The sequence below is a fragment of the Pongo pygmaeus genome, chromosome 20, assembly GCF_028885625.2.
Source record: "Pongo pygmaeus isolate AG05252 chromosome 20, NHGRI_mPonPyg2-v2.0_pri, whole genome shotgun sequence".
NCBI lineage: Eukaryota > Metazoa > Chordata > Mammalia > Primates > Hominidae > Pongo > Pongo pygmaeus.
Window position 1 is genome coordinate 42,386,476 of NC_072393.2, and position 27,053 is coordinate 42,413,528.

Genomic DNA, 27,053 nt, shown 5'->3' on the forward strand with positions numbered 1-27,053 from the left:
TCAAGCAGGGCCCCAAGAATGCACCACAGGATCCCTAAGGATCCCTATGATGTATCAGGCCTGCCTAGATAGTTTAGGGGTGAATCTCCTTGAAAGTCGTCCCCCCGGGATTTGGAGGTACGGCCTGCCTATGTGCCCGAGGGCTGCTCTATCCCCGGAGGGGCTTCCTGGCAGAGAGCAGAACCGCGCAGCCTCAGGAGCTGCCTGGCTGTGCGTTTCTGTGCGAGTGCTGGATGTCTCTGTGTGTGTTTCTTTCTGTGTGTGTGTGTGGTTTCTTGTGAAACAAATGTGACTCGTGCACTGGAGCGCGGTTTCTCTCAAGTCCACCTACCTTTTGATGCCCCTCCTTCTGTGGCTCCATTGGGCTGCGGGGCCCCATGTCCTTTGTTTTGCTTATAGTTCCTGAAGCCTCGGAGAAGTGGGGGGCTGGCTCCAACCCACAGGGGTCCAAATCATCTCCCCACCCCGAGGAGCCACTCTTCTAGAAAGAAGATGAGCACAACACACCCAAGAACAGACGCCTCCTAGGGGCCCGTGGTCCTGCTGCACATCCAGGGCTGGACCCTAGCTGTCCTGTCCTCAGGATCCCCTTGAGCCCACTTCAGATTCCATTGCTGGCAGGGCAGGAGCTTAAGGATGTCAGGTGGGCACTCAATCTTCTTTCAGTTCCATTCCGGGTCAAAAACAAATGATGTGTGCAGAAATAAGGTGAGACAGGGGTGAGGATACAGTCTGATGAGGTGGGGAGGAGGTCCCACAACTACACCAGCAGGAGAGGTGCAGATAGATGTCAAAGAAGCTGGTTCCAACTCATTCTCCCTTCCTCTTCACTGCATAACCTGTCCACACCATGGCCTGGTACTGGTGGAAGAAGACATGAATGTGAGGAGAATATTTGGACTGCAAACTGTGGCCTTTCTGGCCAGCTTCCAGGTTGGGCCCTCATTGCCAGAGCCACATGCGAGTGGGATGGATTGATCCTGCACGGGCTCTGGCCTCTTCTCTGTCCTCCCTGTTTTCCTGCCTTCCATGTTTCTCATGGGCCTAGGGTTTCCTTGGTCTGGCTCTACATTCTCTACAACAAACGTTTCCCAGTTAGTCGAGGATGACCTTTCTGAAGATCCATGTCATGAATGTTTCCTCCTCAACACTCACATTTCCTAATGACTGGGTAGCTGTGATAATTCTTGAACCGTGGGTGCTTGTAGCTCCCACCAACAGGGAAACTCTTGGTCCTCCTATTCCATCAGATGACTGCATGATTCCCATAAGATGAGAGGTAGTCAGCCATGGCTGGCCTTTGCCTTCTAATCTAGGCTGTGTTTCATTTCCTCTGCACATCCTTTCTCATTGTGGAGTGATCTCCCATTTCTCTATTCCTGACTGGAACTGCCTCTCAGCACTGAACCATTGGCTGTTAGGAATTTCACAGAGCAAAAGGGACTGGCAGTTGGCTGGGTGCAGGCCAGGTGGTGGGTAGTGATCCGGTGTGGGGTTTGGGGTGTTTTGCACTTCGCGCCTCTTGGCTCCTCTGGCTGGAATCCCTGAATGGGGCTTGGACTCCAGCACAGGCCCCTCCTGTGGTCCCAGTTGTGCTTTGCTTGTCCTTCCCTTTCTTGGGGATCCTCAGTGCCCATTGGGAGCATGACTGGACATCCTTCTGAGGCTTGGATTCGCCCCAGACGGCCTTTGAGACACACTCTCAACCTTATCTGTCCCCATGGATTGCCAGTTCCAGGTGTGGCCACCTTGGCTCCACTTTCAGCTTGCCTTTGTCCTCGTTCCTGTCGCTACTGGACAGCAGTGCTGAGGAGAAGCAGGAGCTTCTGGCAGCCAGACAGGCATGTTTGCTGAGGCACTAGTTTGCATGATGCTACTGGGACCCCTCGGAGGATGATTTTGGTAGTAGGGCCAAGGCCAAACAGGTTAGTAGCCAAGCTCTATGGGACTTGGGTTGTTTCTAAGTCTGAAGCAAGATGACTGCTGGGTCTACAACCTAGATGTGGGTCACTGCTTTCAAAACAACCCTCTTAGGTCTTGGGATCCATGAGGGTTTCATAACCTCCTACATGAATCCCAAGGCTCCCAGAGACAGACTTTTGCCAATGGATAAGTGCAGAATTCTTACTGTTGTGGGGGGATTTCAGCAGGCAACCACATACTTCACCATCTTGCTAATATCATCACCATCTGTTTCCTTTATTGTATAATAAACTAGTAAACCTAAGTGTTTTCCACAGATCTGTAGCCATTCTAGCAAATGATGCAACTAATGGAGAGGATCATGGGAACTTCTGATTCAGTCATTCAGTAAGACGTACAGGTGACATCTGGACTTGTGATTGGTGTCTGAAGTGAGAGGAGTCTTGTGGGACTGGGCCCCTGCCCTGTGGGATCTGACCCTAAATCTGATTAGTGTCAGAATTGAAGTGCAGGATGCCCAATTGGTGTCCACAAGGAAAAACCCCACACAAGTGGTATGAGAAGTAGTGAGAGTGGCATGAGTATAGAAGGAAAACCTGCTTTTCCAGATACAGTGGCATACATACAATCCTTTTATATAACCAGGGTTATACACCATGACCAAGTAGAATTTATTCTTGGAATGAAACAATGGTTAAATATTTGAAATCCTAACAGTGTAATATATCACATTAAGGATGAAGGAAAAACCCCACTTGATTATCTCAATTCACGCAAAAAGTTTCAACCAATTTCAAAAACCATTCATGATTTTTTAAAAAGTCATGCAACAAATTAGGAATTGAAGGAAACTACCTCAACATAATAAAAGTTTTATGTGAAAAACCCACAGTGGACAGCACACTCAGTGAAAAACTGAAAGCTTTTTCTCCAAGATCAGGAACAAAGGAAGAAGGCCTGCTGTCACCATTTTCATTCAGCAGAGTACTAAAAGTACTAGCCACAGAAATGTGGCAAACAACAACAACAACCGGCATCCAAATTGAAGACAATGAAATGAATTTTCTGTGTTTGCAAATGATATGATCTAATGTGTAAAAAACCCAAAAGATTCCACAAACAAAAAACAACTAATAAAATGAATTCAGCAGAGTGCCAGGATGGTCAACACACAGATAAAAAAAGTTTCATTTCTATAGAATTACACTGAAGAACACAAAAAAAGAGAAAACCATGCCATTCACAATAGCATCAAAAAGAATAAACTTCTTCAAAGTTAACCAACAAATTGAAAGACTTGTCCAATGAAAACTACATATCATTCCTGAAAAAAAATTAAAGACATAAACTGAAAGGCATCCCCATGTTCATGGATTGGAAAATTTAATGTTAATATGTCAACACTATCTAAAGCCATCTACAGATTTCATGTAATCCTTCTGAAATTCTAATGACATTTTTGTATAAACAGAAAAATCTATCCTAAAATTCATATGAAACCTCATGGGATTTCAAGTAGGCAAAACAACCCTAAAAACTAGGAATAAAGCTGGGAAAATCACACTTTCTGATTTCGGAACTTACTGCAAAATGAAAGTAATCAAAGAGTCCAATATTAATCAATGCATATATAGCCAGATGCTTATCAATAAGGGTGCCAAGATCAGTCAATGGGGATATGACAGGGTTCTGAACTGTGCTGGGAAAACTGGGTATCTACATAAAAAAGAATAAAGTTGAACTTTTTTTATTTTTATTTTTTGCTTGTTTGTTTTTTTGAGACAGAATCTGTGTCGCTCAGGCTAGAGTGCAGTGGCACGATCTTAGCTCACTGCAACTTCTGCCTCCTGGGTTTAAGTAATTCTCCTGCCTCAGCCTCCTGAGTAGCTGGGATTACAGGTGTGCACCACCATGCCCAGTGAATTTTTAAATATTTTTAGTAGAGGCGGGGTTTCACCATGTTGGCCAGGCTGGTCTCGAACTCCTGGCCTCAAGTGACCCACCCACCTCAGCCTCCCAAAATGCTGGGATTACAGGCACAAGTCACTGTACCCAGCCAAAGTTGAACTCTTAATGCCATATACAAAATTAACTTAAAATCGATCCATAAACTAATTGTGAGATCAAATGTTTTCATAGCACTGCATTTGGTAATTTTTTTTGGAGGATACCAAATGTACAGGCATCAAAAGAAAAAACAGACAAGTTGAAATTCATGAAAAGTAAAAAAGAAGTGTGAATCGAAGGACATCAATAGATTTAAAGGGAAACCCACAGAATGAAAGAAAATATTTGCAATCATAAACCTGATAAGGGATTAAGATGCTAAATATATAATCTGTAAAATCCAACAATTAAAAGGGTCCAAAAATCTGCCACAGACTTCAGAGACTTCACATCTCTGAGCTTTAGAGACTTTAGAGACTTCAGGTCTCTACTAAAAATACAAAAATTATTTCTCCAAAGACATACAGATGGCCAATAAGCATGTAAAAAGATGCTCACCACACTAATTATTAGGGAAATGCTAATAAAATCTATAAGGAGATTCTACTTTACCTCCATTAGAAAGGCTGCCATTAAAAAATAGAAAATAAGAGCTGTTGGTAATGATATAGAGAAATGGGAACCCTGAGGCACTGTTGCAGGAATAGAAAAAGGTACAGCCACTGTGAAAAACAGCATGGCAATTCCTTAAAAAATTGAAAATGGAGGCCAGGCGTGGTGGCTCAAGCCTGTAATCCCAACACTTGGGGAGGCTGAGATGGGCGGATCACTTGAAGTCAGGAGTTCGAGACCAGCCTGGCCAACATGGTGAAACCCCATCTCTACTAAAAATACAAAAACTAGCCAGGTGTGGTGGCATGTGCCTGTAATCCCAGAGGGCTGAGACAGGAAAATCGCTTGAACCCAGAAGGCAGAGGTTGCAGTGAGCCAAGATTTGACCACTGCACTCCCAACTGGGCAACAGAGAAAGACTCATCTGTCACAAAAAATAAAAATAAAAAAAAATTAAAAATAGAATTACCATATGATCCAGGAATTCCACATCTAGGTAGACACTCTGGGAAACTGAAAGCAGTTTCAAAGACATATTTGTACACCCATGTGACAGAGCAGGAGCATCGCCATCTTGGACAAACACCGCCATTTTAAATTCCCCTTGGCTGAGCGTGGTGGCTCACGCCTGTAATCCCGGCACTTTGGGAGGCTGAGGAGGGCGGATCATGAGGTCAGGAGATCGAGAACATCCTGGCTAACACAGTGAAACCACGTCTCTACTAAAAATACAAAAAATTAGCCGGGCTCATTGGCGGGCGCCTGTAGTCCCAGCTACTAGGGGGGCTGAGGCAGGAGAATGGCTTGAACCTGGGAGGCGGAGCTTGCAGTGAGCCGAGATGGCGCCACTGCACTCCAGCCTGGGCGACAGAGTGAGACTCCGTCTCAAAAAAAAAAAAAAAAGTTTCCCTTGATTAAAAACTACCTAAATCCAGCCCAAAAAACACAACATAATGGCTAATGTCAGCATGACCATAAACGACAAATGACACTTCTGACCAGAAACATTCCAACCCTGAGATGAACCCCCCTCTGAACAGAAATATTGCAACCCCGCAACAAAACTCTCCTCTACCCAAAAATATTCCGAACGTGCAATAAGCTCTCACTCCCTAAACCCTTAAATATCCTTATTCTGTAAGAGAGAACATGCCTGGCCTAAATCAGCCGGAAGCCCCTCTCAGGTTTATTTTCCCAAATAAACCTGTCTTTGACGGTCAAGCTGTTTTTCATGTTTGTTTCTTCTTTCTTTAGCCCTTACACCATGTTCATAGCAGCATTATGCACAATAGCTAAAGTAGAGGCACCCTAAGTGTCCCTTAGTCAATAGATACATAAGCAAAATGCGGTAAATACAGTGCACATGATTCAGCCTTTAAATAGAACGAAATTCTGACATATGCTGCAACATGGATGTTAAGAATATTATACTAAGGAAATAAGCCTGTTATAAAATAAATACTGTATTATTCCACTTATATGAGGTACTTACAACAGTCAACATTATAGAAACAGATAGAGTGGTGGTTGGCAGGGGTTGGGGGAATGGGGAGTCATTGTTTAATAGGTATAGAGTTTCAGTTTTGCAAAATGAAGAGTTCTGGAAATAAATGGTGGTGGTGTTTGCTCAACAATATGAATGTCCTTAATAACTCTGAACAGAAGTGTATGCTTTAAATGGTTATGACACCAAATTTTATGTGTATTTCACAATTTTTAAAAATTAGGAGGAAAATAACCCAGCCAAAATCATGAACAAAAGACATGTAAACCAGGAGTTGAGAAACTCTTTCTGAAAAGGTCAAGAGTGCTTTCCTGTTCTACAGAGTCTCTGTACTGACTATTCAACTCTATTATAATAGGAAGAAAGCAGCCATAGACAAAAAGTAGACAATGAGTGTGCTAATCTTGCAATGAAACTTTTTTTATTTTTTATTTTTTTTGAAACGGAGTTTCACTCTTGTTGCCCAGGCTGGAGTGCAATGGCGCTATCTCTGCTCACCACAATCTCTGCCTCCTGGGCTCAAGTGATTCTTCTGCCTCAGCCTTCCAAATAGCTAGGATTACAGGCATATGCCACCACGCCCAGCTAATTTTGTATTTTTAGTAGAGATGGGGTGTCTCCATGTTGGTCAGGCTGGTCTCTAACTCTTGACCTCAGGTGATCCGCCTGCCTCAGCATCCCAAAGTGCTTTGATTATAGGCATGAGCCACCACACCGGGCTGAAACATTTAAAAAGTGGTGAGTTGCATTGGGTTACTGGTCAGAGTTTCCCAGTCAAATGCATAAGCTGGTTACCACTTTGAAAATGAGTAGTTGTAGGCCAGGAGCAGTGGCTCACACCTGTAATCTCAGCACTTTGGGAGGCCAAGGCATGGGGATCACGAGGTCAGGAGTTGGAGACCAGCCTGACCAACATGGTGAAACCCCATCTTTACTAAAAATACAAAAATTAGCCTGGCATGGTGGTGTACACCTGTAGTCCCAGCTACTCAGGAGGCTGAGGAAGGAGAATCACTTGAACCCAGGAGGTGAAGGTTGTGGTGAGCCAAGATCGTGCCACTGCACTCCAGTCTGGGCAACAGAGCGACAGTGTGTCTCAAAAAAAAAAAAAGAAAGAAAGAAAAGAAAAGAAAACGAATAGTTGTACATTACTGAGAAAATTGAAAAAAATCTGAATTTGGATTCAATTTTAGAATAGGAAATTATTACTAATTTTCTTATGTGTGATTATATGACACTTTTGAGTAAACAGGAAATTGTTTTTGGGGAGATGGATTCATGTATTTAGAAGTAGAAAATTATATTGTCCATAACACTGTCAAATTATATATCAAATGTATAGGGGCAAAAAATCTAATGTGGCAATATATTAATATATATTTTATTTGCTGCAATTCTAAAAACTTTTCTATATATTTAAACTTAAATATATAATTAAATGTATAATAAAAGTGTAAAAATTGCAAACTAGATAATATTTGGTTAATTTCTAATGCATTTTGAATTGTGCAAAAGGAATATAAATTATTATTTTCACACTTTTGACATTTTAAAAATTTGTACATCTGAATTTCATTCCAGGATTAAGTGTGTGATTTACCTTGAAATTTGAATGAGACCCTTTCATGGTTTTTACGTGCTTGAGTTTATCCAGAATGAATTCAAATTCAAAAAGGAATGAGTAATTACATGAAATGCTTTTGAATTCTGTCATTCTTCTGAATTCTTTATCTCATCAAAATCCACTAACAATTCCACAGAAATGAAAAAAATTAACAAAAAATAGCACCCATAATGATATCACAAACAGAAGCTAATATTTATTGAACATAACAGTACATTCTAGATAGTGTTCCATGTTTTTTTCATGTACTAACTCATGTAATACAGCAATATACTGTAGGTACTACTATCGCCATTTACATGTGATGCCCAGAGGGGATAAGTATTATCCCCAATATCATATTGGCTGTAAGGAGTTGAACGCTGATGATGATCATTAAGATATGTAGCATGGGGGTGGGCGCGGTGGCTCACTCCTGTAATCCCAGCACTTTGGGAGGCTGAAGCAAGCGGATCACAAGGTCAGGCGTTCGAGACAAGCCTGACCAACATGGCGAAACCCAATCTCTACTAAAAAAATACAAAAATTAGCCAGGCATGGTGGTGCACACCTGTAATCTCAACTACCTAGGAGACTAAGGCAGGAGAATCACTTAAACCCAGGAGGCAGAGGTTAAAGTGAGCCGAGATTGCACCACAGCACTCCAGCCTGGGCGACAGAGTGAGACTCCGTCTCAAAGAAAAAGAAAAAAAAAAAGATATGTAGAATGCCTAAAGCCTTTCCCACATCACACAGCTCTGTTTGATGACTTTTCATCAATTTAACAGTAATCGGTGCTGGAAGACTTTTACATACAAAGTATAAAGAGCAATGCTTTCCTATATCCTCTCAATTTTCCTCTATTACGAATGGTTTGATAATGCAAAAATAGAAGAATGCCAGAAAAGGTTTTCTTTTCTTTCTTTTTTTTTCTTTTTGAGATGGAGTCTTGCTCTGTCACCCACGCTGGAGTGCAGTGGCGCAATCTTGGCTCACTGCAGCCTCTGCCTCCTGGGTTCCAGCGATTCTCTTGCCTCAGCCTCCTGGGTAGCTGGGATTACAGGTGCACGTCACCATGCCCAGCTAATATTTGTATTTTTAGTAGGGACAGGGTTTCGCCATGTTGGCCAGGCTGGTCTCCAACTACTGACCTCAGGCGATCCGCCCCCCTTGGCCTCCCAAAGTGCTGGGATTACAGGCGTGAGCCACTATGCCCAGCCCAAAAGAGGTTTTCTTGTGTTGTTATACAAATACATTATAAACTATCTGAATCTGAGTAACATTTGGGTTCAGAGCTAAAAAATGACACATTACTGACATTTTGAAAAGTTCACACCAGTACAAACAAATTGATACCTAATAAGAGCTTAACCATATCTAAAAGCCTTCCCATGTAGTCTTTATCCAAATTGTTTCTCAGTGATATAAATACATTGACACACTGTACATATATACATATATATGGGTCCCTCCTCTTGGCCAAGGGCATTCCAGAGTTACCTGAAAATCTAGTTCAGGCCATGATGGAAGAGGGGTTTGCATATGCCTCATGATACCCCTCCAGCATGAACATCAACACAGACCTTAAGTCTGATAAGAAACATTTGTATCCCTCTCAAGCCTGCTACTTGGAGGCTTCATCTGCAGAATAAAACCTAGGTCTCCACAACCCCTTTTATAACCCAGACATAACCTACTGATAACTCTTTCAACCGAATGCCCATCGGAAAATTTTTAAATCTACCTATGACCTGGAGGCACCTCCTTCTTTTTGTCCCACCCTTCCAGATTGAACTAATGTAACTCTGACATGTATTGATTGATCTCATGCCTCTCTAAAATGTGTAAAGCAAGCTGTACCCGAGCCACTTTGGTTGGGCACATGTTGTCAGGACCTCCTGAGGCTAGGTCACAGGGCATGCTTAACCTTGGCAAAATCAACTTTCTAAATTGACTGAGACCCATCTCAGATATTTTGGGTTCACAAAGGGTTGTGTTTTTTTTGTTTGGTTTTGGTTTTGGTTTTTTTTTTTTTTTTGAGACAGACAGAGTCTCATTCTGTCACCCAGGCTGGGGTGCAGTGGTGCAATCTCAGCTCACTGCAACTTCCACCTCCCAGGTTCAAGCGATTCTCCTGCCTCAGCCTCTCGAGTAGCTGGGATTAAAGGTGCTGTCACCACACCTGGATAATTTTTTGTATGTTTAGTAGAGACAGTGTTTCACTATGTTGGCTAGGCTGGTTTCGAACTCCTGACCTCAGGTGATCCGCCCACCTTGGCCTCCCAAAGTGCTGGAATGACAGGCGTGAGCCACCACGCCTGGCCTTAACTTTTTTAATAGAGATGGGGTCTCACTATGTTGCCCAGGCTGTTCTCGAACTCCTGAGTTCAAGCTATCTATCCTCTGGCTTTGGCCTTGCAAAGTGCTGGGATGACAGGCATGAGCCACCACACCCTGCCATAAAGGGCTTCTTACCACTATGAGTACTCCGATATTGAGCAAATTGCCCAAACACACTAAAGGCCTTCCCACACTTCTCACATTCATAGGGCTTCTCTCCAGTATGAATACTCTAATGTGCTATAAGGCCTGAGTTGAGCCTAAAGGACATCTCACATTTGTTACATTAAAAGGGTTTCTCACCAGTGTGAATATTGATGTTGACTAAGTCATCCATACACACTAAAGGCCTTGTCACATTCCAAACATTTATATGGTTTCTCACCAGAATGAAATCTATGATGTACAGAAAGTTGGCGGCTAGTCCTAAAAGCTTCCCCACACTCTTTACATTCATAGGTTTTCTCAGCATCATCGCCTGTTCATTGAACATGTATATGAGGCTGAAGGGTGTTTTCCTTGTTTTCTGTAACATCTGAGGAGTAAGGAAAGGGGCATTTTCTTCTTACCTGTCTGAAAATCTTGTTTTTTAAAAGCTAACTGTTTTTTGTTTTGTTTTGTTTTGTTTTGTTTTTAAGTAAGATTGATGTTTTCTCAAAGGTGAGCCTTGAAATTTGTAAAATTGGAATTAAAGAGAAACCTACAAAGCACAAACATTAAGAAAACCAGGAAGCAACAGAATTAAGTTCCTTTTATAATAGTAGACTAATGGACAGGTGGTCTTTTTTATCTTCTGTGATGATACATTATTACACTAGCTATCATGTACTTGTTTCTATGGATTATCTTGATTCATCTTCAGACCTGTCATGTGTAGTGAGATGGGGAAACAGAGGCACCAAGATGTTGACATCTCACAGTGTAGTGCTCAGTATCACTTTCTTAGAGGCCAAGAAGACAGCCTGTCTCCTTAATTTTACCAGGATACCACTTAATTTATGCATAGATTTTTAAACCTGTCTTTTTTTTTTTTTTTTTTTTTTAAGAGACAAGGTCTTGCTCTGTTGCCTAGGCTGGAGTACAGTGGTGTGAACACTGCTCACTGCAGCCTTGACCTCCTGGGCTCAGCAATCCTCCTGCCTCAGCCTTCCAAAGTGTTGGGATTACAAACCTGAACCACCACACCTGGCCTAAGCCTGTCTTCTTTACTGAGTAATTCATCCTTGATACTATTTACCCATTGATTATATAATTTAACATCAATCTTATTAATAATGGCATAAGGCCCGGTGCAGTGGCTCATGCCTGTAATCCCAGCACTTTGGGAGGCCGAGGCGGGCAGATGACCTGAGGTCGGGAGTTCAAGAGCAGCCTGATCAACATGGAGAAACCCCATCTCTACTAAAATACAAAATTAGCCGGGGGGCTGGGGGGTGACACATCCCAGGCTGGAGCGCAGTGGCACCATCTCAGCTCACTGCAACCTCCGCCTCCTGGGCTCAAGTGATTCTGCCTCAGCCTCCCGAGTAGCTGGGACTACAGGCATGTGCCACCATGCCTGGCTCTTTTTTTTTTTTTTGAGAGGGAGTTTCACTCTTGTTGCCCAGGCTGGAGTGCAATGGGGTGATCTGGGCTCACTGCAACCTCCGCCTCCCGGGTTCAAGCGATTCTCCTGCCTTAGCCTCCTAAGTAGCTGCGATTACAGGCATGTGCCACCACACCCTACTAGTTTTGTATTTTTAGTAGAGATGGGGTTTCTCCATCTTGGTCAGGCTGGTCTCAAACTCCCGACTTCAGGTGATCTGCCCACCTTGGCCTCCCAAAGTGCTGGGATTACAGTTGTGAGCCACCGGGCCTGGTAGCCCAGCTAATTTTTGTATGTTTAGTAGGTATGGGGTTTTGCCGTGTTGGCCAAGCTTGTCTCGAACTCCTGACTTCAAGTGATCCTCCTGCCTCAGCCTCCCAAAGTGCTGGGATTACAGGCGTAAGCCACCACGCCTGGCTAAAAAAACCAAAAACTTTAGATAAGTGAATTTGGAGGAAATACTTATAACAGATAAAATGGACAAACAGATAATAATTCTAATTTACTGTCTCTCTGGCTTAATAAAATATTAGTCAATACCCTAAGAAGAAAGGAACAAAATAAAAATTAGCCATTCACAAATACAAATAGTCAACAAAGTCAAAACCTAAGAATTTGTTGAGCATTTATTTCTTCTCTGAAATTGGCTCTTGAATTTATTGAACATGCATTGACTTCAGATTAGGAAATTTAAAAAATTTTTTTAAAGTTTCACTTTTTGGAATTTAAAATTAATCCAAATTATTTAATATTCAACATTTGGAATTTACCAATCAATCCTTTTTCATTTTATTTTTCACTCTTTGAATAATTCCTTTTTCAAGAGTTTAAAACATTTTTAAAATTAATAGATTCTGCAAGCTGGGCAACATAGGGAGACTCTTTCTCTACAAGAAATAAAAAAAATTTAAATATATAAAATATATATTTCTTTAAACATATATTTTAAGTATATAAAATATATTTTAATTTTTTTTTATTTTTTTGCTGGATCATAGGGTAAGCGTATGTTTAGTCTGGCAAGAACTTGCAAAACTGCCTTCCACAGTGGCTGTACCATTTTGCATTCCCAGCAGCAATAGATGAGAGTTCCTGTTGCTCCATATCTTCACCAGCATTTGGTATTGTCATTGTCTGGATTCAAGCCAGTCTAATAGATGTGTAATGGTGTCTCATCGTTGTTTCAATTTGAATTCCCTAGTCACATATGGTGTTGAACATCTTTTCAGATGCCTACGAAATGTGCTGGGCATGGTGGCACATGCCTGTGGTCCCAGCTACTCAGGAGGCTGAGGCAGGAGGATTGCTTGAGCCCCGGAGGTTGGGATTGCAGTGAGCTGTGATTGCACCACTGCACTCCAGCCTGAGTGACAGAATGAGACCCTGTCTCCGAAAGATAAATAATTGACTTAATTTTTAGAACAGTTGTAGGTGTACAGAAAAATAGAGCAGAAGGCAAATTGAGCTCTAATATCCCCCTCACACCATAGTACACACACTTCCTCTATTATCTTCTTGTTAGTGTGGTACATTTGTATGCTTGATGAGCCAATATTAATATTATTAAGTTCATGGCTTATATTAAGATTCACTCTTTGTGTTCTACCATTTATGGGCTTTGACAAATGCATAAGGACATATATCCACCATTATAGGGTCACAGAGAAAGGTTTCATTGCCCTAAAAATCCTCTGTGCTCCACCTATTCATCCTTCCCTCTGCTCAAGCCTCTGGCAACCACTGAACTTTTTATAATACCATCTGCCTAGTTTTGCCTTTTCTAGTATTTTATATAATTGGAGCTATACACTATGTGGCCTTTTCACATTGGCTTCTTTCACATAGAAATACGTGTTTAAGATTCCTCCATGTCTTTCCATGCCTTGGTGGTTCATTTCTTTTTATTCCTGAAGAATATTCCATTGTATGATTGTTTCAGAGTTAGTTTATGCATTTCCCTATTGTAGGATATCTTGGTTACTTCTAATCTTTGTCGGTTATGTATAAGCTGCTATAATCATTCATGTGCAGGATTTGAGTGGATCTAAGTTTTCAACTCATTTGGGTATGTACCAAAGAATGCAATTGCCAGATCGCAGGGTAAGCGTATGTTTAGTTTTTCAGGAATTTGCAAAACTGCCTTCCACAGTGACTGTACCATTTTGCATTCCCAGCAGCAATCAATGAGAGTTCCTGTTGCTCCATATCCTCACCAGCATTTGGTGGTGTCAGCGTTTGGATTTGAGCCAGTCTAACAGATGTGTAGTGGTATCTCATCGTTGTTTTAATTTGAATTCCCTAGTGACATATGGTGTTGAGCATCTTTTCAGATGCTTCTTTTTGCTACCTATATAGCAAAGGGCAGATACAGATGATGGACTGCAGGGAAAGAGCTTGCTGTGATGATAGGAAGCTGCAGGCAGGGATGATCTCAGGGTTAACTGGGCATCAACTGTGCCTTCTCCTGTCACATAAAATGTGGTCTACCTGAGTTTTGATTGGAAACAGAATAATACCTGGTTGTCCATAAATATTTCTGACTGAGGCTTGAGATTTATGTATGTTTTGACTGAAAGGTCATATAAGCCCAATATATAAACAGGTTGGGGTACAACAGGAAATGACTGTCAGAGATGTTGAGAGTCTACACTGAATGGATGATGTCACTGCCTGCCCATGTCTTTCTCATTATGGACTTTCAGTGTTTATTTGCCACTTGAAAGGCCACTGAGATAGGCTACATCTGATTTTTCTCTTGAGGATCTCTATTACTGAGAAATTTCTGTATTCTGGGCCACACTGAGTTCATAATCTGACTATATATATCATGTGTGTGTTTGTTCCTTCCCTAAAATGCTCAGTTCAGCTGCAGTTCTAGAGGTAGATACTACTATGTTTGTATTTCAGAAAGTTGAAGATCTGAGGTCTGGAGAGGTTAGTGTGTAGAAAGTTATGTTGAATAAGTGGCAAGGCCATGTGGCCGGGTCAGATAAGCTGCCTTCAGATTTTGCTCTTGAACTTCTACTGGATAATGTCTTTTCATTATAGAAAAGAGGAGAGTGAACTTAGGTGTTTTTTTCAAAATCATCGACTGTAGGAGTTCTTTCAAGATATGATGAAAAGCAATAATTGTCTCATTTTACATTACCTGTAATTATTGCTCACCAGAAATTGATTATCGATGCAGCAACTGTTTACATTCCTTTCTGCTTTATTATGCATGGCCGGGCTTCACTGTAACTAAGAGGTCCAAGATTCAGAAATATCTTTAACTTGCAATGCTTGTTCACAGGTATCCAACTGAAAAATATTTTGCTCATTAGCCATATGGACACATATGGTAAACTACAGCCAGAGACACAAAATAAGAAGAAAGGGCTATCAGAAGTCCTATGTCTCCTTAAATTTTGTATTTCTATTTAAATGCATCTAGAATCATGAGGAAGTTGAGGAAATGGGAAATGCAAAGTCCTAATCAAAGCATTCCCACATTTCAGTTATCTGCATTATTGTACATTTACATTTATAATGCATACATAAGATTCAATTCAATAGGTATAAAAATGTTAAGTAACCTTTTCTCTTATGCACTCCAGTCATTCAGTAGCTCACTTGAGAGTCAACATTTTAATTTTGTTGTGAATCCTTTAATTTTTTTTTCTTTTTCTTTCTTTCTTTTCTTTTTTCTTTTTCTCTTTTACTTTTTTTTTTTTTTTTTTTTGAGACAAAGTCTCGGTCTGTCATCCAGGCTGGAGAGCAATGGCACGATCTCAGCTCACTGCAACCTCAGCCTCCCAGGTTCAAGTAGCTGGGATTATAGGCATGTGCCACCACACCTGGCTAATTTTTTGTATCTTTAGTAGAGACGGGGTTTCACCATGTTGGCCAGGCCTGATGTCGTGATCCACCCACCTTGGCCTCCCAAAGTGCTGGGATTACCGGCGTGAGCCACGCGCCTGGCCAATTTTTTTAAATGAAGTTTATTGTGTATATTTAAGTTACACAATATAATGTTATAGGATGTATATACATAGTCAAAGAGTTACTATAGTGAAGCCAATTAAAATATCTATCATCTCACAGGTACCCACATTTTTTTGGTGTGGCAAGGGAAGCTAAAATCTACTCATTTAGCATGAATCCCATATACAGTACAATTTTATTACCTATAGTCCTCATGTTGTATATTAGATGTATGGGATTGTTCATCCTACATATCTGCTACTTTGTATCTCTGACCCACATGTCCTCATTTCCTCCCTTCCTTTCTCACTGGTAACCACTGTGGTTCTCTGTTTTTGTTGTTGTTGTTGTTGTTGTTTTTTGAGAGGGAATCTCGCTCTGTCGCCCAAGCTGGAGTGCAGTGGCGTGATCTCGGCTCACTGCAACCTCCGCCTCCCGGGTTCAAGCAATTCTCCTACCTCAGCCTCCCGAGTAGCTGTGATTACAGGCGTGTGCCACCACACCAGGCTAATTTTTTGTATTTTTAGCAGAGACGGGGTTTCACTGTGTTAGCCAGGCTGGTTTTGAACTCCTGACCTCCTGATCCTCCCGCCTTGGTCTCCCAAAATGCTGGGATTACAGGCGTGAGCCCCTGCATCTGGCCTTCTATTTCTTTATATGTGAAAATTATTTTCAGATTCCACAAGTAAGCAAGGTCATGCAATATTTTTCTTTCTGTGGTTGGCTAACTTCACTTGGTATAATGCCCTCCAGGCTCATCCATGTTGCGGCAAATGGAAAGATCTTGTTCTTTTTTAAGGCTGAACACAGAAGTTATTTTCATATATAAGTATGCAGGTGCCATACACACACAAATATGTATGTATATATCATACTCACATACAATTTCAAATACATATATGTGTTACATGCATATATAAGTATTTCTGTATTTTCACAGAAATGTCACTCTAAATCAGTACCTAGGGAGGGTCATCGTTTTCTTGAGCTACAAAGCAAGACACAGTATGAGTGGCTGCACACTAGTTTAATAAGTCCTCTAAGTCATATTGAGGATTTTTCCTGTTTTCTTTCATTGTTGTTGTTGTTTTATTTTGTTGTGTTTTGAGACCGAGTTTCACTCTTCTGAGTGAAGTGGCACGATCTTGGCTCACTGTAGCCTCCCAAGTAGCTGGGATTATAGGTGACCCCCACCACGCCTGGCTAATTTTTGTATTTTTAGTAGAAACGGGGTTTTGCCATGTTGGCCAGGCTGGTCTCAACTCCTGACCTCAGGTGATCCGCCCACCTTGGCCTCCCAAAGTGCTGAGATTACAGGCGTGAGCACCACACTTGGCTGCTTTCACCATTTCAGACTAAGCTTAGAGAAGAACCTGAGGAAAAACATGACTTTATAATTTTGATGAATGGAGAAATCTCTTTCCATTCACCCTCCTTTGCTCTATTTCATTCTTATGTGAAATATGCAAACAAAGATATGGATACATCGGTTATTAAATATAACATCTGTGTGATACCTATCCAGCTGAAGAAATAGAGCACAACTAACACCAAGAAGTCCTCTGTATGCCCCTAACTGATCCTAAAGTCTTCCTTCCCCTTATTAGTAACAGATATAGCAGATATCCACATTACCTGTGGATATCTGCCATCCTCTCCTTGCTTCTCTTTATAATTTTATTATGTATTTTCTTTTCTTTATTTTTTTGGACACGGAGTCTCACTCTGTCGCCCAGGCTGGAGTTAGTGGCATGATCTCGGCTCACTGCTACCTCTGCCTCCTGGGTTCAAGTGATTCTCTTGCCTCAGCCTCCCGAGTAGCTGGGATTACAGGCACAGGCCACGTGCCACCACACCTGGATAATTTTTGTATTTTTAGTAGAGACAGGGTTTTGCATGTTGGCCAGGCTAGCCTCAAACTGCTGACCTCAAAACCTGGCCTTATTATGTATTTTTTATGTGCCTAAGCTCTGATTTTGCCTGGTTTTTCTCTTACATAATTGGAGTAATAGTCTGTATCCTACTGCCTCTGGCTTCTTTTACTCAATATTAAGTATTTAAGATTCACACTTAGCTTTGTTTCTGCATTCTATTAAAACAGTAAACCAGCCAGTTGTGGTGGCTCACACCTATGATCCCAGCACTTTGGAAGGCAGAGGCAGGCAGATCACTTGAGGTCAGCCTCAGGAGTTCCAGACCAGCCTGGCCAACATGGTGAAACCCCGTCTGTATTAAAAATACAAAAATTAGGCTGTGCGGTGGATAACGCCTGTAATCCCAACATTTTGGGAGGCCAACGCAGGCAGATCACTGGGTCAGAAGATCGAGACCATCCTGTCAAACACGGTGAAACCCTATCTTTACTAAAAATACAATTATCCTGGCGTGGTGGCACGTGCCTGTAGTCCCAGCTACTGGGAGGCTGAGGCAGGAAAACCACTTGAAGGTGGAGGTTGCAGTGAGCCGAGATTGCGCCACTGTATTCCAATCTGGTGACAGAGCAAGACTCTGTTAAAAAAAAACCCAAAAAACTAAAATTAGCCAGGTGTGGTCGTGCGCACCTGTAATCCCAGGTACTTCAGAGGCTGAGGCATGAGAATCACTTGAACCTGGGAGTGGAGGTTGCAGTGAGCCAAGATCGTGCTCTGCACTCCAGCCTGGGCAGCAGAGTGAGACTCGGTCTTTAAAAAAAGAAAAAGAAAAAGAAAAAAAGGCTGGGCGCGGTGGCTAACGCCAGTAATCCCACAGTTTGGGAGGCCGAGGCTGGTGGATCATCAGAGGTCAGGAGTTCGAGACAAGCCTTACCAACAAGGTTAAACCCCGTCTCTACTAAAAATACAAAAATTTCCCAGGAGTGGTGGCACGTGCCTGTAATCCCAGCTACTCGGGAGGCTGAGGCAGGAGAATTGCTTGAACCCAGGAGGCAGAGTTTGCAGTGAGTGGAGATAGCACCACTGCTTGCCCAGGCCAAGAGTTACCAATACCAAGACATCAAACTGCACAGAGATGGGACCTAGAGCAGCAGGAGGTGGTATGTAAATCACAGATACTAGAGGAAATTGAGAGAGGAAGCAGAAAAATGATTCATCAGTATCAGGTGTGGTCTGCAAGTTGTAGGATGTAGAATGTAGCTGGTGGATATAGGAAGAGAATTAGAAAAAAATTAATGCTCATTCAAGTTTATTTTATGAATTAGCCAAAAAGTCACATATGGATATTCACAGTAGGTGGAATGATCAGAGCAGAAGTAGCACTTTTGGCACATAGTTATTGGGATTGAGGGAGAATTCATTTTAGCTTTAATTTTAAAATAGATTTGGTTACTTTTATTTTAATTAATCTTTCTAAAGCTTTTAATTTTAAAAAATCTTTAATTTTTATTGTGGCAAAATATACATAGCATAAAATTTGCCATTTTAATCATTTTAAGTGCATAGTTCAGTGTCACTAAATACAATCACACGATTGTACAACCGTCACACATTCCATCATCTGTAGAGCTTTTTCCTTTTCAATTTCCCAGACTGAAACTCTGTACCCTTTAAACAATAGCCCTTCATTACTCTCTCCTCCCAGTACCTGGGAACCATCATTCTACTTTTGGTTTCTGTGAATATGACATGCTAGATACCTCATATAAGTGGAATCATGCAGTATTAGTTTTTTGTATCCAGCTTCTTTCACTTAGTCTTATGTCAAGGTTCATCCATGTTGTAGCAAGTGTCAGAATGTCCCTTTTTAAGGCCAAGTAATATTCCACTGCATGTCTGTACCACATTTTGTTTATCCATTCCTCTGTCAATGAATGCTTCCACCTTTTGGCTATCGTGAATAATGTTGCTATACACATGAATTTGCAAATATCTGTTGAAGTCCCTGCTTTCAATTCTTATGGGTTTAAACCCAGAATTGGGCTTGCTGACTCATAGAGTAATTCTATGTTCCATTTTCATTTATTTATTTATTTTTGAGATGGAGTCTCCCTCTATCCCCCAGACTGGAGTTCAGTGGCATGATCTCAGCTCACTGACACCTCCGCCTCCCAGGTTCAAGTGATTCTGCTGCCTCAGCCTCCTGAGTAGCTGGGATTACAGGCACACAGCACCACGCCTGGCTAATTTTTGTATTTTTGGTAGAGATGGTGTTTCACCATGTTGGTCAAGCTGATCTTGAACTCCTGACCTTGTGATCTGCCTGCCTCAGCATCCTAAAGTGCTGGGATTGCAGGCATGAGCCACACGCCCAGCCTATGTTCCTTTTTTTTTTTTTTTTTTATTTAGGAACCACTGCACTCTTTTCCACCATGACTATACCATTGCAGAATCCACTGGAAAGGCACAAGAGTTCTGATTTGGCTACATCCTCACCAACACTTATTTTTTCCTGTTTTTTTGATGATTGACATCCTAATGGGTATGAAGTGGTATCTTATTGTGGTTTTGATTTGCATTTCCTTAGTAATCAGTGATGTTGAGCATGTTTCATGTGCTTGATGGCCAGTTGTATATCTTCTTTGGAAAAATGTCTATGTAAGTCCTTTGCCTATTTTTTAGTTGGGTTGTTTATTTATTGTTGAGTTGTAGGAATTCTTTATATATTCTGGATATCGATCACTTATCAAATATATTATTTGAAATATTTTCTTCCATTCTGCAGGTTGTCCTTTGATTGCACAAAAGTTTTAAATTTTGATGAAGTCCAATTTACTTATTTTTTTCTTTTGTTGCCCACACTTTTGGTGTCAGACAGCTTTTAGTTTACAATTTTAAATATACCATGTCTCCTGCCTCATATGTACCACTGGACAAGGTCCCTTTTATGTGCTCATTTTCTGTTAGAGGTAAATGTATTTTGAAGTGGAGAACAAAGATAATTGCAAAATTGGAATGGAGAACTAAAGCAATTATGAAAGTTCCAGATACAAAGAGAGCAGGCTCAATATGCCAGCAGTTCTCTACCAATCCATCCTAGAAGCCTTCTTTTAGGATTGCCTAAATAATGCAGGGGATGGGTGCAAGACACACAAGTGTTCCAGAAGCATGTAAACAAGGTACAGAGAAGAGGATAAGATAAGATGAGATAAGAATATTAGGAAAGCCTTGTTCAGAAGATTGCCTACAGAGGCAAAAGGGACAGTTTCACTTTGCTGAGGGAAATAGGGTGGTAAGAACCCTGGTGGGGAAGACCCTCGCTTACCCTGATACAGAGAGAAGGTATAAAATAACTTCATGGGAGACCATTAGGCTGAGATAGTTCCCATGGCCTAGGTTCCTACATGGACAAAATGAAACAAGCTTCACCCGTCACAAGCAGCCAGCTGCATATTAGCTGTGTAATGAGTGACCTTCCACCAGGATAGTTCAAATAATGCAACTGCCCAAATTTTCGCCAATCAAATAATTTCTCTACTCTACTTCTACATCCACCCCATAAAAGCCTTCCCTGCAAATGCCTCCAGTGGATCCTCCAACCACTTTCATTTTGGAGCTGCCTGATCCATGAATCTTTGTTTGCTCAAATAAACTCTTTAAAATTTTAATATGCTCAAGTTTATATATTTTTTTTCCATCTTAAGAATTGAGATGGGATCTTCCTATGTTGCCCAGGCTGGTCTTGAACTCCTGAGCTCAGGCAGTCTGCCCATCTTGGCCTCCCAAAATGCTGGGATTACAGGCGTCAGCAACCATGCCTGGCCACAAAAAGTTTGCGTGTATAGTAGCTTCAAAACCCATTTGTAAATAGGTGTTTTCATAACAATATGAAAACAAGAAAACATTGAACTTCATATAATAGAAGGGTTCTGCCTGGATTTGCATGTGGGCCCCATCATTTGTTTGCTGTTGGGCCATGGTCAGGTTACTTCCTCCACATAGGGTTTAAGCCTGTGCATCCTTCATCTACAAAATGGGAAAATATTAAGAATATCTAACAATTAGAAGTGGAGGAAACATATGTAAGGGGCTTTGAAAAGAGCTTGTCAAAGCTCAATAATTGCCCTCAATAATTGTTAGCTATCATTCAATAATAATCATAATCATAAAAATATATGACTCAAAGAAATATTCCTACTTCATATCCGGCTTCTCAAAAGAATATCAGAAATTGGACCTGTGAAAGGAATGACATTGAGATGTATTTTCACATTGCTAAGTTGGCTTTTTCTCTTTGCCATTTAATTTCTGCAGTCCCCACTCTAAGCCCATGGTTCACCATTTTATTTTTCCTCCTAAAATTTCTTCCCTTCTGGTAAGATTATCTTTGCCTTAAAAAGGGCCCTTTTCATCCACCCACTCCCTTACCCTTCCCAGAAGTTGGTTAATGGGCACAACAATACAGTTAGATGGAAAGAAAAGAAGAACTTCTAGTGTTCAATAGCACAGTAGCATGACGATCGTTAACAATAACATCATATATTTCAAAATGGTTAGAAGAAAGATTTGGAATGTTCCCAACAGAAATAAATGATAAATTTTTGAGGTGATGGATATGCAAATTATCCTGATTTGATCACTACACATTGTATGCATGTATCAAAATATCACATGTACCCTAGAAATATGTATAATTGTCATGTATCAATAAAAACAAAAAGGGCCTATTTCTCTTTGCCTTCCTCCCAGAATTCCCTCCTGTCCCAGATATGTGTTGTTCCTGGTGCTCTCCTACCCCCCGTTCATTCAGCACTGAGCCAGCAGGAAGGATCTCACAGGTCATATCTTGAGATCCAACCCTCCACCCCTTCAGGTAATAATCCTCCTGCTTTTGGTCATTCGTATCCTTTGGTTCATAGATATTTTGAGTCTAGTGCCTTCTAATTGCTGACCTAAATAATATCCCTTGGTTTTTAAGGATAATACAAAGTGGATTTCAGTAACAATCTTGAGTCTTCACGGAAGCTAATGAAGTCGGGGATTCCATGAAGCCATCCAAGCATATAGAGCCCATTTCCCTGGGTCCCTTTTCCTTAGCTCAAGGCCACACAAAATCAGAACATGAATTCCAGCCCACATTTGCATTATGTCTAAATAATTATGAGTTACAAATGAAGCTTACAAATGGCTAAATATGTTCTATTCATCTACTTCGATAAATATACTGCCATAATAACCCAGAAGGTCAAAGTTGAGTGTAGAATTCTCAGATTCTTTGGTGCTCTGCACGAGAATGTGGTAGTAGAGGGAGAGCCAATCCTCAGCCCCAGGCCAAACTTTTCCTTTTCATCATAGGTAGCCCTGTCCTCACTTGAGAAGCCTTGCGTACCCCTGTGTGGGGGACTCCCTAGGCCCCATGCAAGCTCCATCCACATTTCTCACCCCTTCAGACAGCAGAGCCTTGGACCTCATTTGGACAAGCACAGTTTGCGCTTTGAAATAAACCCAGGGGAGAGGCCATGCAGGCTCAGGCACATTTGGCCAGGGGCCTGAGTGCCCAGAGTGTGGCCTAGAAGAGAACGTGAGAGCTCTGGTTGGGCCGGGGTACAGTCAGTGGAGGGCCAGAGAGGCACCTTCTCAAGCGCAGGATTCAGGGCAGGGGTCCTCTTGCTGAGATCGATGGCTACGATTGCTCAGTGCAATGGCGCCTGCGTCATGTCTTCTCAGCGCATCTTTCACTCAGTCTCAGCCACCGTGGGGAGTTCCACGGAAGCTCAGGCTTCCCTTGTGCTGCCAGCAAACTCAAGCTACACTTTCTGCCCCAGGGCATCTCCATTATTGTAGGATTTTGCCTGAGCATAAACACAGCCCAGAAACACTTGCAGGTTAACAGCCTCAGGGGAAGATCTCAACCAGTGTGGGACAGATGGGCAAATGCTCCAAGCTCCTGTTTCAGGTGGACAGTTCGGGAAGACTTTCCGGAGACTCTCAGAAGGTCCTGGCAGAAAAGAAGTCCATGGCAGCAGCCTCAATAGCATGCCATCATTTTGGCTTTTCTTTCTCACCTGGCTCACTCTCCCCACTTCTCACTCTTGCTTCTTGGGATCACTTCCCAAATAAACCACCCACACCCAGGTCCTTACTCCAGCTCTTCTTTTAGGGGTACAGGCATACCTTGGAGATATTATAGGTTTGGTTCTAGGTCACCACAATAAGGCGAATGTCGCAATAGAGCTAGTCACACGACATTTTTTGCTTTCCTGTGCATATAAAAGTTATGTTGCTGGGCATGATGGCTCACGTCTGTAATCCCAGCACTTTGGGAGGCCGAGGTGGATGGATCACCTGAGGTTGGAAGTTCGAGACCAGTCTGGCCAACATGGTGAAACTGTGTCTCTACCAGAAATACAAAAATGGTGGTGTGTGCCTGTAGTCCCAGCTTCTCGGGAGGCTGAGGCAGGAGAATTGTTTGAACCCCAGAGGCAGAGGTTTCAGTGAGCCGAGATCATGCCACTGCACTCCAATCTGGGTGACAGAGCGAGATTCCGTCTCAAAAAAAAAAAAAAGTTGTTTACACTATTGTAGTCAATTAAGTATGCAATAGCGTTATGTTTAAAATATAATGTACATACCTTACTTTGAAAATACTTGATTTCCAAAAAATGCTAACCATCATCTGGTCCTTCATCAAGTCATAATCATTTTGTTGGTGCATGGTCTTGCTTCAATGTTGATGGCTACTGACTTATTGGGGTGGTGGTTGCTGAAGGCTGGAGTGGGTGTGGCAATTTCTTAAAACAAGATGACAATGTAGTTTGCCGCATTGAATGACTCTTCCTTTCACCAAAGATTTCACTGTAGCATGCTGTGCAGTTTGGTAGCATCTTACCCACGGTAGAATTTTTATCAAAATTGGAATCAGTCCTCTCAAACCCTGCTCTATCAACTAAGTTTATGGAACATTGTAAGTCCTTTGTTGTTCTTTCAACAATGTTGACAGCATCTTCACCAGGAGTAGATTCCATCTCAAGAAACCACTTTCTTTGCTCATTCATAATAAGCAACTCCTCATCCATTAAGATTGCAGCTATTTGGCAGGGCACGGTGGCTCAGGCCTGTAATCCCAGCACTTTGGGAGGCTGAGGCAGGAGGATGATCTGAGCTTGGGAGTTCAAGACCAGCCTGACCTATATGGAGAAGCCCCGTCTCTACTAAAAATACAACATTAGCCGGAATGGCAGTGCATGCCTATAATACCAGCTCCTCGGGAGGCTGAGGCAGGAGAATCGCTTGAACCCAAGAGGCAGAGGTTGCAGTGAGTCAAGAACGCACCATTGCACTCCAGCCTGGACAATAACAGTGAAACTCTGTCTCAAAAAAAGAAAAGAAAAAAGATTGCAGCAATTCACTCACATCTTCAGGCTCCACTTGTAATTCTCTTTCTCTTGCTATCTCCACCACAACTGTGGTTACTTCTGCTAAGGTCTTGAACCCCTCAAAGTCATTTATGAGGGTTGGAATCAACTTCTTCCAAACTCCTATTAATGCTGCTACTTTTACCTCGTCTCGTGAATCATGAATGTTCTTAATGGCATCTACAATACTGAATCATTTCCAGAAGGTTTCCAATTTACTTTGCTGAGATCCATCAAAGAAATCATGATCTATGGCAGCAACAGACTTATAAAATATATTTCTCAAATAATAAGACTTGAAAATCAAAATGACACCTCAATCCGTGGGATACAGAATAGATGTTGTGTTGGCAGGCATGAAAACAGCATTCATTTCCCTGTACATCTCCGTTAGAGCTCTTGGGTGACCAGGTATGTTGTCAATAAGCTGACGTATTTGAAAGGAATGTTTTTTTCTGAGCAGTAGGTCTCAACAGTGGGATTAAAATACTCAGCAGTGCATGCAGTAAACAGCTGTGATATCATCCAAGTGTTGTTCCATTTATAGAGCATGGGCATTGTAGATTTAGTATAATTCTTAAGAGGTGCCCTAGGGTTTATGGAATCACAAATCAACATTGGCTTTTAACAAGAGAGTCAGCCTGTCCTTTGAATGTTTCTTTCTTTTTTTTTTTTTTTTTTTTTTGAGATACGGTCTCACTCTGTTGCCCAGACTGGATTGCAGTGGCGTGATCTTGGCCAACTGCAGACTTGACCTCCTTGGCTCAAGCAACCCTCCCACCTCAGCCTCCTGAGTAGCTGGGACCAGAGGCATGCACCACCATACATGGCTACTTTTTCGTTTTTTTTTTTTTTTTTTTTTTGTAGAGACAGGGTTTCACCGTGTTGCCCAGGCTGGTCTGAAACTTCTAAGCTCAAGCAATTTTCCCACCTCAGCCCGCCAGAGTGCTGGAATTACAGGCATGAGCCACCGTGGCTGGCCCCTTTGAAGCTCTGAAGCCAGACATGGACTTATCCTCTCTATCCAAAGTCCTGGATGGCATTTTCTTCCAATAGAAGGCTGTTTCATCTACATTGACAATCCATTGTTCAGTATAGCCACCTTCATCAATGATCTTAGCCAGATCTTCTGGATAACTTGCTGCAGCTTCTGCAATAGAACTTTCAGCTTCATCTTGCACTATTATATCATAGAGATGGCTTCCTTCCTTAAACATCGTGAACCAACCTATGCTAACTTCAGACTTTTCTTCTGTAGTGTCCTCATCTCTCTCGGCCTTCATAAAATGGAAGAGAATTAGGGCCTTGCTATGGATTAGGCTTTGGCTTAAGGGAATGTTGTGGTTGACTTGGTCTTCTATCCAGACCACTTAAACTTTCTCCATACCAGCAATAAAGCTTTGTTTTGTTTTTTTAATATTATAGAATTGGTTTATTATAAAAGCAATTCTAGAATACCCAGTTAAAATCTTATCCCAATGCTACGCAATAGAACCAAGAAGCAGTTAAGCACCTTTACATTAGGAACAAGGACATAAAACAAGATACCACATCAAGGCTATGATTCAAACTCAAAAAGAGAAAGGACTCTTGGGCCTCCTTCAGGTCAATACAGAGGTTATCATAAGATCAAAGCACTGTGCCAGGTATCACTGTACTGTTACAACACTGAGGTATAACTGGGCAAATTAAAGTCACAGGAAATGAAGATCTCCATACTATTGTTTTGTGGGTGTACTTAAGTGATTGAAATTCTAGGAACAGCTGCCTTTAATGACAGCAAGATGTAAGACAAGTGTTTATTAAAGAGAAAGAAGCTTATAAAGTTCTCTCTCAATGTCCCCCAAATCTTCACAGCCCCCCAAACTTCCCACCCTCCTCCTAAGCTAAAACTACTCAGCTGTAAGATGCAAACTTAATTTGTGGCTTACTGGAAAATTATAGGCACTCCTTCCAAGTAGCTTTGATCTTCTGCACATTAAAAAAAAATCCCAGCCGGGCATGGTGGTTCACACCTGTAATCCCAGTACTTTGGGAGGCCGAGGTGGGAGGGTCATCTGAGGTCAGGAGTTCAAGACCAGCCTGGCCAACATGGCGAAACCCCCTCTCTACTAAAAATAAAAAATTAGCTAGGCATAGTGGCGCACACCTGTAATCCCAGTTACCTGTAAATTCTCCTGAGGCAGGAGAATTGCTTGAACCCGGGAGGCGGAGGTTGCAGTGAGCTGAGATCATGCCACTGCACTCCAGCCTGGGCGACAGAGTGAAACACTGTCTCAAAAAAAAAAAA

At 41.8% G+C, this 27,053-nt stretch overlaps 1 protein-coding gene across 18 annotated transcripts in view; it reads left to right on the plus strand.

The window, feature by feature from the left end:
• The window catches only part of ZNF420 (zinc finger protein 420), a 114,355-nt gene that overhangs the window by 5,805 nt on the left and 81,497 nt on the right, over window positions 1-27,053 (plus strand). For 2 of the 18 annotated variants that reach the window (XM_054462410.2, XM_054462409.2), the window contains exon 2: window positions 22,098-22,221. The exons of 14 other annotated variants lie outside the window; for them this stretch is intronic. The gene's annotated coding sequence lies outside the window, so the exon portion shown is untranslated. Of the gene's footprint in view, window positions 1-399; window positions 644-22,097; window positions 22,222-27,053 lie in introns of all 18 variants that reach the window. 2 more of the 18 variants (XM_063657624.1, XM_054462406.2) reach the window with 2 other exon arrangements.